This window comes from Macaca mulatta, chromosome 11, assembly GCF_049350105.2.
Source record: "Macaca mulatta isolate MMU2019108-1 chromosome 11, T2T-MMU8v2.0, whole genome shotgun sequence".
Taxonomy (NCBI): Eukaryota; Metazoa; Chordata; class Mammalia; order Primates; family Cercopithecidae; genus Macaca; species Macaca mulatta.
In genome coordinates this window covers 74,555,966-74,569,528 of record NC_133416.1, presented here as the reverse complement: position 1 = coordinate 74,569,528, position 13,563 = coordinate 74,555,966, and the positions used below count along the sequence as shown (strand labels likewise).

Here is a 13,563-nt window from a genome sequence, read left to right as displayed (position 1 = left end):
TTTAAGGCTTTTGTTCCAATGTCACCTTGTCAGTGACGCCATCCCTGACCACTCTATTGAAAGCTGTGCCTTGAGATCCTCAACCTTTCTTGCCCTGTTTTTCTCCACAGTGCCAGTCACTGTCTGACCATCTATTTCCTCATTGTATTGTTGATTGTCTCTCTCCCGTAGAATGTGAGCTTCGAAGAGTCTACCTTCTGTTTGGTTTCCTGCTGTACTCTCAACAGCTAGAACAGAGACTGGCATATATAGGACTCCACTATTGTTTGTAGATGGAAGAGAAAATGAGTGTATCAGTCAGGCAAAGTCACTTGCATAATACTTCATGATGTGTCCAGGCCCAGTGACAATAGCATGTTTTCTGAGAATGTAGGATGACTTAAAGGACTCTGGATTTTTTTTTTTTTTTTTTTGAGACAGAGTCTCGCTCTGTCGCCCAGGCTGGAGTGCAGTGGTGCGATCTTGGCTCACTGCAAGCTCTGCCTCCGGGGTTCCCACCATCCTCCTACCTCAGCCTCCTGAGTAGCTGGGACTACAGGTGCCCGCCACCAGGCCGAGCTAATTCTTTGTATTTTTAGTAGAGACGGGGTTTCACTGTGTTAGCCAGGATGGTCTCGATCTCCTGACCTCGTGATCCGCCCACCTCGGCCTCCCAAAGTGCTGGGATTACAGGCGTGAGCCACCGCGCCCGGCCTGGACTCTGGATTTTCAAGCTAGCCTCTACAAATAAGATATCTCTAAAGTGGGGAGAAAGGCTGCTGATATGGTTTGGCTGTGTTCCCATCCAAATCTCATCTTGAATTGTAGCTCCCATAATTCCCACATGTCATGGGAGGGACCCAATGGGAGGTAACGGAATCATGGAGGTGGGGTTTTCCTGTGATGTTCTCATGATAGTGAGTAAGTCTCATGAGATCTGATGGTTTTATAAAGGGCAGTTCCCCTGTACACACTCTCTTGCCTGCTGCCGTTTAAGATGTCCCTTTGCTCTTCCTTCCTCCACCTTCTGCCATGATTGTGAGGCCTCCCCAACCATGTGGAACTGTAAGTCCATTAAAGCTCTCTCCTTTATAAATTACCCAGTCTCAATTATGTCTTTATTAGCAGCATGAGAACAGACTAATAGAGCCGCATCTCTCAAAAGCGAGAACAGACATATGTCTGCGGTAACATCTTTTATTTGATGCCCTAGCTTCATTCCTGGGCTGCCACAGAGCCACTCAAAATGAAATTCAAATTCAAACAACAGTGAGACACCACCACACACCCACCAGTATGGCTACAATAAAAATGCAGAAAATACCAAGTGTGGGAGAGGATGGGGAGGAACTGAAACTCTCATACACTTTGAAAAACTATTTGGCAGTATCTTCCAAAGCTGCATGTGCACATATCATGACCCAGCATTTTCACTTCTGCATATCACCCAACAGAAACACCTACCTATGTCCAGCCAGAAGACAGGCAGGCACAACGTTCACAACAGCACTGTTTGTAAGGGCCAAAATCTGGAGCAAAAAATGGAGAAAAATAGTAAAATGGATGTGGTATATCCACACATATACTACACAATATATGAAATGCATGATCTATGACCACGTGCAATGATATAGATGAACTGAACAAACATAATGTTGCACCAAAGTCAGACACAAAATTGTATAAACTATGAATACGCTTCCATCAGTATAAGATCTATAAACAGTTAAAGCTATCCATGCTGCTAGAAATCCAGAGTGACTAGAAAGGAGGATTAAGGAAGCTTTGGGATGCTGGTAATATTCTGCTTCTTTACCTGGGTTCTGGTTACACAGGAATATTTAGTTTTTGACGACCCATCAAGTTGTACACGTGTATGTGAAAATCTCTGTCTATAAAAATGTTTTGAAAACTAGGTCCATATATCAGAACCACCAACTGGAGTTGCAGGCCACACATTTGCTAAAGCTGCTTGTTACAAAAAGCTGAAACTATTCCAGGATGCACTGCTCCAGCACTTGGGGTGGAGGTGGGGGGAGAGGAGGAGGTAGGGGGTGGGGAGGGAACTTTCTGACTCTGGCTGGGTCACACCTCTGAGATGCTGCAAGAACAAAGAACGATAGGGGCCAGGTGTTGATGGGAGAAGGTGACTGGTAGACAGCCTCGGGCTTTCTGAGGTATCTGAGGTCTTTGATGGCCTCAAGGCAAACACTGCCTCCTGTCAGGCTCAGAACAGTAAAGACTCTCCAGCCAGCCTTCCTGAGTGCCAACAACCACAGGACTATGCAGGTCTAATTTCTAACCAGACATGAAGGGAAGGAGAATGATCTCTGCTGATAAACCGAGTCTGGAAACTTTGTTACATAATGCAGTAGAAAAAAAGACAGGAGAGAGGGAAAAACATATGAAGTGGTTCTTAAGTAATTTCTAAGAAGGAAGCTGCAGCAGGAACTCTGGCTACATACCAGAGATCGCCCTTTTATTTCTTTCACTTAATAACATTAAACAGGAAAAGGAGGAATGGAAATTCAGGAACTTTAAGGTCCCACTAGGACCAGTGTAGAGGAGGATTCATCCTGCACCAGACCTATAGGCATGGACTATACCATGCCCATGGTGCCAATTAAGCTTTAAGGATCGCACTTGCTAGCATTGGAGAGGTTAGGGGGTCAGGGAGAGGTGGTACCTAAAGAAGGAAAAAGACGACTATCTGTGTTAGACCACTCTTGCATTGTTATAAAGAAATACCTGAGACTGGTGATTTATTTTTTTTAAAAAAAAAAAAAGAGGTTTAATTGGCTCACGGTTCTGCAGGCTTTACAGGAAGCATGGTTCTGGCATCTGCTCAGCTTCTAAGAGATTTCAGGAAACTTAAATCATGACGGATGGTGAAGGGGGAGCAGGCACATCACGTGGCAAAAGCAGGAGCAAGAGAGACAGAGGGTGTGGAGAGGGGAAGTACCACATATTTCTAAACAATCAGATCTCGTGAGAAGTCACTCACTATGGTAAAGACAGCAACATGCCATGAAGAATCCACCCACATGACCCAAACATGTCCCACCAGGCCCCACCTCCAGCACTAGGGATACAATTCAACATGAGATTTGGGCAGGGACAAGCATTCAAACTATATCACCATCCCGTAACATCCCATGGTTGTGGAAGGGAAGGGAATGGGCAAAATCGGTGGTTGAATTTTGTTGACAACCAAAACTTGGTGGACAACCCCTTTTTGGTATCCCAGTGGTAGAAGCCATTTGGAGAAGGTTGGGAAGTTGAATCAGCCCAGGATTTGTGTGGTCTCCAGCCTTCCAGGAACAAGATCATGCTGGACAAAAACTTCAGACCTCCACCCACAGGATCTAGAAAGGCCAGGATGGAAGAAGCCACAAGGAAAGGTGATACTTAGAGCTCAGTGGTGCTGGTTAGGGAGTCTTTAAGGACACTTGAGAGCCAGCATCTGTGCCCTCATCCTGACTTCAGATTCTGTGGCCTAAGTGCTAAAACCTCCCGCCCACTCCTACAGATGTGAATCAGAGTCAGGGAAAAACTGGGGGTGGGTGGTGGGAGTCAGAGAAGAGAAGAGCACACCAAACCCAGGGTATTATGTGAGAGGGAGCTGGATCCATAGGGCCTGCTCTGCATCTGCAAGTCCAGATGCAATTGCAACATACTTGGGCAGTTAGCATGGCTACCTGTGTGCAGAAGGCTGCACAAACAGGAAGAGGAAATATTCAAGCACTGGCTCATTCATTTTAACTCCAGAGAGTGTCTAAAACAGATCCCCAAGAGCACGGAAAGTTTCAGATTTGTAGCCAAGCAGATAAAGATGTGGCTAAGGAGGGTATTCCAAGCCAGATGCCAAGTGTATGCCCTCTGTGAGTGCAATGTGCATTGCCCGTGGGCCTAGAGCATTCTAGAATAGATATGCAAAATACATGACCACTTAGGGAAAGTTGAGATGAGTCACTCTTTCGAAGTGTAACCATTTAAAACATCACACTTAGTATCTTTGAGCCCCATAGCACATGCACTGTGAAGAATAAAAATTCAGATAAAATTTAGACTTGCATGAACAATTGTTTTTTTTTTTTTTTAAATAGACACCAAAGGAAACTCAAACCCAAATTCTAGATTCAGAATGCCCAACACTGCTTACCAGAGACAATGGTTTTCAGTGCAGGTTTTAAAGAGTGGTAAGTATTAGATTCAGATGCTAAGCGGCACAAGGAGAAGACAGTTTTGCTGCTCACTCAGTGGGTTTTCTCAGTTTTAGACAAAGGCCACAAGGGATCTTGGGGGGCTCCAGACACTATCTAGTAATTGACAAAAATGATGATCATGATATGAAATACCTGGAGTGCTAATTTCTTTAGAAACCAAATTATATAAGACCTTTGAGGCATGTGAATTTTCATCCTCAAAGTTCAGAACTGCCTGGAAGAATCAGAGTTGATATTGTTCATTTTTAAATACTGTACAAGTTCTGCTAGATGGCTAGCATCATAATGGGGTAAGAGCAGATCCTGAATAGATCTTTCCTAGCACCCTTAGCCGTTTCCCATGAACCTTAGAGAATCAAAGACCTATAGGCTTAGTGGATACTAAGGGAGATTTGAAGATAACAATGCCATGAAGGCAAAGCCCTTCTCCTACCTGACCCAAGCATGTCAAGCCAGAGACAGTAAGAAAAGGCACCAGAAAAGGCATTCCATGGATAAAAGAGAAGCCAGGGCCCTCCACCCTTTTGAACTCTTTGAAAACTGGAAGGGAAGGCCTGTAAGCAGATGCTCGGACCCTCATGATCTCTTTCAGCCAGGTTCTTGCACTATATCAGCTGATGAAGTCCTTTCCTTCAGTTTAAACACGTGGACTCCTATACTGAGGGCTCAGGAGCTGTGCTTTCTGACATAGCAGGAAGATATCGGGAAGGTAGCTAAATTCTACTGGCAGAAGCTTAAACTATGTGAGATCTAATATCAATATCCTGTTTACAGATCAGAGCCATTGGCACATAGTTAGGCGGTGAGACACCAATTCTAGGAGGTATGTACACAAGGTGGAGGGGTGATCCACAGAAGCCTTCCCTCTGTGTTCTCCGGGGCCAAGCAAGATATGACAGGGAAGTAGAGGGTGGTCGTGTTGGTTATACAGATGCTGCATCTCTTGAAGGAGTCAGAGGCACGTGAGATTCCCAGGATCCTAAGGGATCTGAGTTCCTTTATGCTGGAAAGCTCGAGCTTTCCAAGATAAGACCAATGGTAGCTCTCACTTATGTGGCTCTGGTAAACCTAACTGCTCCAGCCAGGAGGGACGAGATGGAAGCTCAGCATAGGAGGTGGTCAAGGAAAGAAACCTAGGACCTCTGAGGTTGAACTAGTGTATTTTTTTTTTCAAGTAAATCTGAATTTTGCATTGAGATGGGCACAGATTAGAACAGCTTAAGGGTGTATTATTAAAACGAGTGCTGAAATATTCTCTATGAAGATACTTTCCCCCAAGAATACTGTGGTATGGTTTTGAAGACCTCATAAGGCTTGGGATGGAACATAGTATGTGACTGTTGCAATGCTTTACACCTTCTGGAAATCTGTAACTGGAGGGCAGAACTCTGGTGGAGGGTTCCACTTATAAGTCTCACCCTAACAGTGTTGGTGGTACTTAAAATAATAAATTGAAAAAAATTATATTAAGTTCTCTAAACTGAAATTATGAAACATTAGTCACCATCCATACCTGTGAGCATTATCCCTGTACCTTTTCCTTGTCTCCCCTGGGGATCTCAGAGAGGCCTCCCTTGTTTTTCAAGTGAATCATATAGCAGTTTATTCCTTGATCTCTAGTTCCACAGTTCCTCTCCCCACTTCCCTCAGTATCTTTATTTCCCTTCAAATTTCACTTTACGGGTCCCTTCATCTGATCAGTGAGTTTCTTGCCAAACATATTTTAAGACCTTCTGGAAGTACCTTGCCAATAACCCATTGCCACATCATTTTTTAAAATGTTGCCAACTCTTCATTATTCTCCATATTCTCTTTTCGATTTCAAGGATAACAAGATCAATCAGTGTGGATGTAACCTGTGTTTCTCAAAGCCTCTCTGGACTAGGGTTTTAAAAGAATCACACTAAACCCTTAATTACTCCCCTTTTCTTGTTCTCCCTTCTCTGCTCTTGTCCTGGAAGAGAGATCATGACAAGGGATCGCTCATAGTGAAGGAGCCACTCCTTGGCTGGCAAGAGGCTCTCCTAATCCACTACAAACAATTAGTCTCAATCCTGGCTTTCAAATAGAAGCACCTGAGGAGCTTTTAAAAAGATGCTGATGCCTGGGTCCTATCCCACACCAATTAAATCAGGAACTCTTGGGATGAAGCCCTAGGGTTGATATTTTTTTAAAACTCTGCAGTGTGATTCTAATGTGCACTCAGTTTCAAAGCACTGTTACGAGCCGCAGTTAGCCATGATCCTTTGTTGAGCATCTATTTGCAGCCAGATGTCAGCCCACACAATCAGGGCATAAAGGAGCAGCACAAGGATTCTCCAATCAAGGTATTCAATTCTCCCACTCACTGCTTCTTGCCTGCTTTGCCTCCCCCACTCTGAGCCAGGGCTTCTATCACTAAAGCAACTCCTAAGAACACAGGGACGCTCTCTACCCCTTGCATGAACTCCTCTGCAAATCTCTTAGGCGTTAGCACTTCAATCACTATCATTCATTCAGAAAATGTAAGTCACCTTTTTTGCTTTGAGTTAATCATTTCCCATTTTCCCAGGTGATTCAGAAATCCAGTGCTCACTGACAATGAGTGGGTAGACACGTGGGCCTGCAGACCTGCCTCACTGTTCCATTAACAGCAGAACACACTTTGAGAGGCAACTGACGATGGAGCCATCAACAAAAGCAGTATTTTTCCAATCATAAAAAAGAAGTCTGTTTCTGAAAACACAGTTTGATGTGTTTATATTTCATGCAGTGTTAAAATGCTCAGTCGGTTCTAACCTTGTTTGCATTAATCCTCTTTTTGGAATTTGCACATTTGTTTTCAAAGCATTGGGTTGGAGCATTTTGCTGCTGCATGGAAATCGTATCAGCAATCGTACTCAGAACATGAAATGAACCTGCACATAGAGCCCACGCAATTTTAATGTCTGCTAACCAACTGATAAGCACATAGGAAGGGCATAAAAGAATTAGAATAGAGAGCCATTGAGCCAACAAAGGTTCACTTTTTAAGAATCATCACCTTCTGAGGTTACTGGTTAGTACCCTCAGCACCCGTTGCAGCAGAAGCTAATTCATTCATTCACACATTCAAGAAATTTTTCCTTGGACATCTACTGTATGCCAGGTATGATTCTATGAGTTAGGGCTAGACTAAGGAATAAAACACAGTCTCAGCCCCCAAAGTCTACGGTCTTCAACTGATCATATAAACAAATAATAAGCTTTGCAAAAGCTTCTCCTCATTGGTATGCTCTTCTCCCATCTCTTTGTCTGGCTAAATTCTATTCAACCTGCTAGATCTTGAGTAAAGTATTTCTTTATCTAAAACAAGGGTTCCCAACCCCCAGGCCATGGACCAGTACCAGTCTGTGTCCTATTAGAAACCAGGCTGCACAGTGGGCGTGGTGGCACACGCCTATTATCCCAGGACTTTGGGAGGCAGAGATGGGTGGATCACCTGAGGTCAGGAGTTCAAGACCAGCCTGGCAAACATGATGAAACCCCATCTCTACCAAAAAGAGAAAAATTAGCTGAGCGTGATGGCAGGCGCCTGTAATCTTAGCTACTTGGGAGGCTGAGGCAGGACAATCACTTGAACCTGAGAGGCGGTGGTTGCAGTGAACTGAGATTGTGCCACTGCACTCCAACCTGGGTGACAAGAGTGAAACTCCATCTCAAAAAAAAAAAAAAAAAGAAAGAAAGAAAAGAAACCAGGCTGCACAGCAGGAGGTGAGCATTACCACTGAGCTCCACCTCCTGTCAGATTAGCAGTGGCATTAGATTCTCACAGGAACGTGAACCCTATTGTGAACTGTGCATGTGAGGGGTCTAGGTTGCATGTTCCTTATGAGAATCTAATGCCTGATGATCTGAGGTAGAACAGTTTCATCCTGAAACCATCCCTCCCCTTGATCATCAGTGGAAAAATTGTCTTCCAGAAAACTGGCCCCTGGTGCCAAAAAAAGTTGGGGGCTGCTAATCTAGAAAATGCTCCTTGACATCTCAAGTTAAAGTTAGGCATCCTTTCTAGGTATTTCCATAGCATCAGTGCTTACTCCTATCTGAGGACTTTGCACTTGTATTGTAATTACTTGTTGAATTATTTATATCCTCTCACTAGGCAATGAGCTACTTAAGGACAAGAGCTATGTCATGTCCATCTTTATATCCCCAATGACTAGCACTATGCCTAGCACCTATTAGGAACTCAATAGATAATTGTTGAATGAATAAGTGAAAGAGTGATTGAAGTATTCATAGGGTATTATAAGAACACAGAGAAGAGACACCTAAAGAGACTTCCTGGGAGAGGTAGCTGCTAGGGGAAGTTATAAATGGTTAAGTCTGAATTATCCAGGATTAGGCTGGTTGGACAGTAGAGAGAGACATTCCAAGCAGAAGGATAGCATGATAAAAAGAAACCCACAAAAAAAAAAAAACAAAAGAGGCATGCCAGAAAATGCCCAGCAACACGTGGAGAGGGCACATGCTAAGGCAGCCACAAGGTCATGAGGGATGGAAGGTTCCAACCAAACCAGACTCAAACTCCATTCTTCCCTTTGTTCCCATCCAAATAAAAGAATGAAGACACAGATTGGAGAAGTCCTAGAAGCTGATCTCCAGGATTTCCATACTTGTTGCCAACATATTACATAGTCCCCAAGTCACAAACCATGCCAAAAACTCTCCTTTGACACAAGAACTATGTCTTACCCTGCCCTGTGAGGTTCAGTGCAGGGAACCCTCCAGGGGAAAGGTGCCAGGTCATCTTCTTAATACACTTCTTGCAGAAGGTTTCTGTCTCTTATTACAAATGGTGGTAAAACACCTTGTTCGCTTTGGTAGGCCCAGTTTTCCTCTGCCCAGCTTCTTCCTAAAACCTAGCTCCTTTCATTCAACCTGAGAAACCCTTAGGAGAGCATATTGCCTTATTTATCCTTACTCTGCTGTTTTTTGTTTTTTTGTTTTTTGAGATGGTGTCTCACTCTGTTGCCCAGGCTGGAGTGGAATGGCATGATTTCGGCTCACTGCAACCCCTGCCTCCTGGATTCAAGCAATTCTCCTGCCTCAGCCTCCCAAGTAGCTGGGACTACAGGTGTGTGCCACCATGCCCGGCTAATTTGTGTATTTTTTAGTAGAGACAGGGTTTCACAATGTTGCCTGGTCTCGAACTCCTGACCTCCAGATCCACCCCACTCCACCTCCCAAAGTGCTGGGATCACAGGTGTGAGCCACCGCACCAGGCCCATTGTCTTTTTAAATATTAATTTCAGTGATTTCATCATTTACATTCAATGCAACCAATGTCCTATTTAAGGTGATTCCAGAGCTTCAGTAAAACATCTCTGATTACCCACTTCAAGTAAGAAATTCTAAGAAGATCAGCTGATAGAGTTCAGTCATTGATTAATTCAACAACTATTTAACACATCTGTGTCAAGCACTATGCTGGAGTCTGGAAATTTAAAGATGAATGAGAAATGGTCTCTACCCTTAAACCGTCTGCAGTGTGGAGGAAGCTCTAGGATGGGGAAATTGCTTATGTGGGGAAGTGCTGAGGCCACTGCTGACCTGCCTAAGCCAGCACTTCAGGTTTATGCAGGTCCCTGGATCAGCAGCACAAGCATCACCTGGGAACTTGTTAGAAATGCACATACTTGGGCTTTTCGTACAAACCTAATGAATCAGAATAAGAGAGTGAGGCCCAGCCACCTAGTTTTTTAACAGGCCCTCCCAGGAATGCTGAGGCTCACTTTGGTTTGGGAATCTCTGGTCTAAGCTCTGTTCTGAATCACACCAGGCCAATATGGAGGGTGATTAGCCATTCCCAGCATTCTTCTCTACGATCCCCCCTTCTCCTTTCAGGATATTAATGGGAAACATCAATCCAGAGTGACCACCCAAAATGAAGTAAAAATACTATTTTCTCACATAATGGCAACACATGACACCATTCCCAAATCACAGAGATGGTTTTATGAAGATCAGTATGGTATGGACTAAACCGACCAGAGTCACATCAGCATCAACACGAGGGAATCAGAAAGGATAATATCATCATTGTCCCATGCATTAGTCTGTTCTCACACTGCTATGAAGACACATCCGAGACTGAGTAACTTATGAAGAAAAAAGGTTTAATTGACCCATAGTTCCACATGGGCTCTGGAAACTTACAATTGTGGCAGAATGCAAACGGGAAGCAAGGTACGTCTTTCGTGGCAGCAGGAGAAAGAGCCACAGGGGAAACCGCCATTTATAAACCATCAGTTCTCGCGAGCCCTCCCTCACTATCACGAGAACAGCATGGGGGAACCGTCCTCATGATCCTCCCAATAGCCCCCAATCACCTCCCATCAGGACCCTCCCTCCACCACGTGGGGATTACAATTCAAGATGAGATTTGGGTGGGGACACAGAGTCAACCCATATCGTCTTCATTCTCCCCCCTGGCACTTGAAGGGAAAAAAGAATCACATGAGCTTGACTATTCAAAAAAGAAGCAGGAGCTCCAGTTATTTCAGTTCATGGGAATGGAAAAGGGATAAACGGAAACAATAAACTTGAATGCTTAGGAACATAAAGGCAAGGAGAAACGAGATCACAATCTTGGCCTCTGAGTTCTACAACCCTATGGTTGCTTTAAACAAATTAAAGCAGATTGCTTTCTTTCTGGAGTTCTAGTGAAACAGATCTTGCCACCAGCAGACCCTTCCAAGCTCCTGGCCGCAGTTTATTGGCTCATTGCCACGTGTCATTAGTGACCTATTTTCGCTGCTGTGAAATCGGCCGTGTCTGAAGTCCCCTGAATCAGCAGTTTCTTCCTCCACTCACCGGCTCCAGGCTGGCAAAGCTGACACCAGTGTCACAGAAAATGCAACCCACTGCCCTCTCCCCAAAATGTGGGGAGAGCACGGTTTTGCAATGAAGATGTCGGCTTTGACCTGAGGCTGACTTGAGAGCCCAGCTGTCATGTCTCTTCCAAATAAGCTGCTGAACATGGAATTATCTTGGCTGAATAATTAATCAGGACTAAAAATAACCCCAAACTGCCTGGGCTTTGCTTAAATCCTACACAGGTGAGAGAAGTAGTTTTTTGTTTTGTTTAACGTAATTGCAAAACCCATATTTTGAAAGGCTCTGCACCAAAATATGAAAATAATTACCCAACATGCCAATTTGGGAGGTAATTCACAGTTAATCTGGCTCTCTTAAAAAAAAATGCCACCTTTTGAATTGCACATTGACTTCAGATTGTCAGTTCTTCGTGGTTATGAAAAGCAACCGAGAGTTGTACTCAGAATTTTCTAAGAATACCTTCAAACACAAATCCATGGGGAAAAAAATATATCCGTTGGTATAAAGAGCTACGAAAGAGAGCCTGTTACTAGGCAGATTAGACAGTGAGTCAAGTTCCACAAGAGGGCGCTCTCCCTATGCTTCCTTCTCAAAGCTGAGGGCGCTGCGTTTCGCCCAGGCCTTGGCTGCCCTTTCCTTTGCCCTTGTGCAAAGATGTGCTCCCAAGAGCGAATGCTCAGTGTCCTGTGGAATGCTACTCCTGTGACCACTTTCTGATTGAGATCATCAGGCAAATGTTATCTCTGTAACATCAGAGGAGCAACTTCAAATGAAGAGAAATCAAGCAAAACATTAAAAATACAGAGGAAAGAAACAAATAAATACATCTAAACTGCCTGCTCTCCATGGTGATCTAGCTTTGTGTGTTCATTTTCTTGATACTGCTGTGATAAAAATAGGATGTGATGAAATGAATTACATCCATCACAGCAATCTTGTGTACAGACCGAATCTCAGACCCAGATGTGGCTCCAACTAACCAGTGACCATGAGCAGGGCCCAGGTGTATTCTGGGAGGCTGCTCACCCTCCGTGCCATTTCTTTCCTTCCCATAGGCACAGCCTCACCTTGCGTTGAAGACAGATTCTACGAATCTGCCTCTCATCCTAGATGGCCACTAGGCAACTCCACTGGGACCATTTCTTCCTGCTCTATGCTCCCGTGACCTTCATTCATACTCCCTCTTCCTCTGCTGGAAACCTACTTCTTTTACCTCCTCAAAGGTAAAAGGACCAGCTGGTGAACAAAAGAATAAATTTGCTCTATCTAAAGAGAAACATTAGAAGAATGGAGGAAAAATTGATGCAAGGCAGATGACTTGGGCTCATCATAAAGCACTGAGCAGTCAGCAGAACATTAAGAACAGACTTCTATTCCCTACCACAGACATACCCATCTGCATACCTGAATGCTGAGACCAAGCCTCACCAGACGCCAGCGGCATAAATGAGAGGAGTCACTTACCCTCTGAGGCTCAGGCTTCTCAACTGGAAAAAAAAGATAATAAAAATATCAGCTCAGTTGGGCGTAGTGGCTCATGTCTGTAATCCCAGCACTTTGGGAGGCCAAGGCGGGTGGATCACCTGAGGTCAGGATTTCGAGACCAACCTGGCCAACATGGTGAAACCCCATTTCTACTAAAAATACAAAAATTAGCTGGGCGTGGTGATGCATACCTATAGTCCTAGCTACTCAAGAGGCTGAGGCAGAAGAATCGCTTGAGCCCAGGAGGCGGAGGTTGCAGTGAGCTGAGATCACTCCACTGCACTCCAGCCTGGGTAACAAAGCAAGACTCCCTCTCAAAAAAAAAAAAACAAAACAAAAAAAAAGCCTAATGAATTGTCAGTCTCAAGTCAGTGGGTAGCCAGTGGGTGACCTGGTAATGTAATCATTCTGTGAAAGAGAGGGTCCATAGAATACAATGAATGTGTGATCTTGTTACTTCATTTTCTGTGATGTGGGTTGAATAAGAGTCACAAAGAATAAGAGAAGAGCTGTGGTTGTTGGTACAGAAATAAACACTGTTCATCTTGAAACTCTCACCTCGTCCCCGGAAGTATCCAATAGAATTTACTGATGTATATTTCCTACCCAGTGTAGTCAGTTAATGTGTAATAAAAATGCTGAAGTCCACAGCTTAAATTATTAAAATTCTAGCAGGTATACCAGGTCCTGCTTGGAAATGCATGCAAATCTCTTCATTTGAATAGTTGATTTAATATCATTAGTTCCACCCTATATCCTCTGGTTAGATCTCAGCTCTAATGAAGCCTCAGGAGCTGATGGTATTCCCTTACAGTCTTGTTAGTTTTAGAGAGAAAACTCTCCCCACAACCACAAAAGTCTTCTCCTAAGCCCTTAACCTAGATATGTCACAAGGAGCATGAAGCATCATCACTCCTGGGACAATGACCCTAAATCCTTGTCCCACTGAGATAGTAGCCCTATGTTCCTGTCAATAGGAAACCCTTGGTCATTTGTTGTGGACCAAGAGGAG

At 44.0% G+C, this 13,563-nt stretch overlaps 1 protein-coding gene across 4 annotated transcripts in view; it reads right to left on the bottom strand.

The window, feature by feature from the left end:
- The window catches only part of LOC107000920 (uncharacterized), a 145,378-nt gene that overhangs the window by 120,617 nt on the left and 11,198 nt on the right, over positions 1–13,563 (bottom strand). For 3 of the 4 annotated variants that reach the window (XR_013401216.1, XR_013401215.1, XR_013401217.1), the window contains exon 2: positions 1,444–1,508. The exons of the other annotated variant lie outside the window; for it this stretch is intronic. The gene's annotated coding sequence lies outside the window, so the exon portion shown is untranslated. The remainder of the gene's footprint in view (positions 1–1,443; positions 1,509–13,563) is intronic. 4 annotated transcript variants of the gene reach the window in all.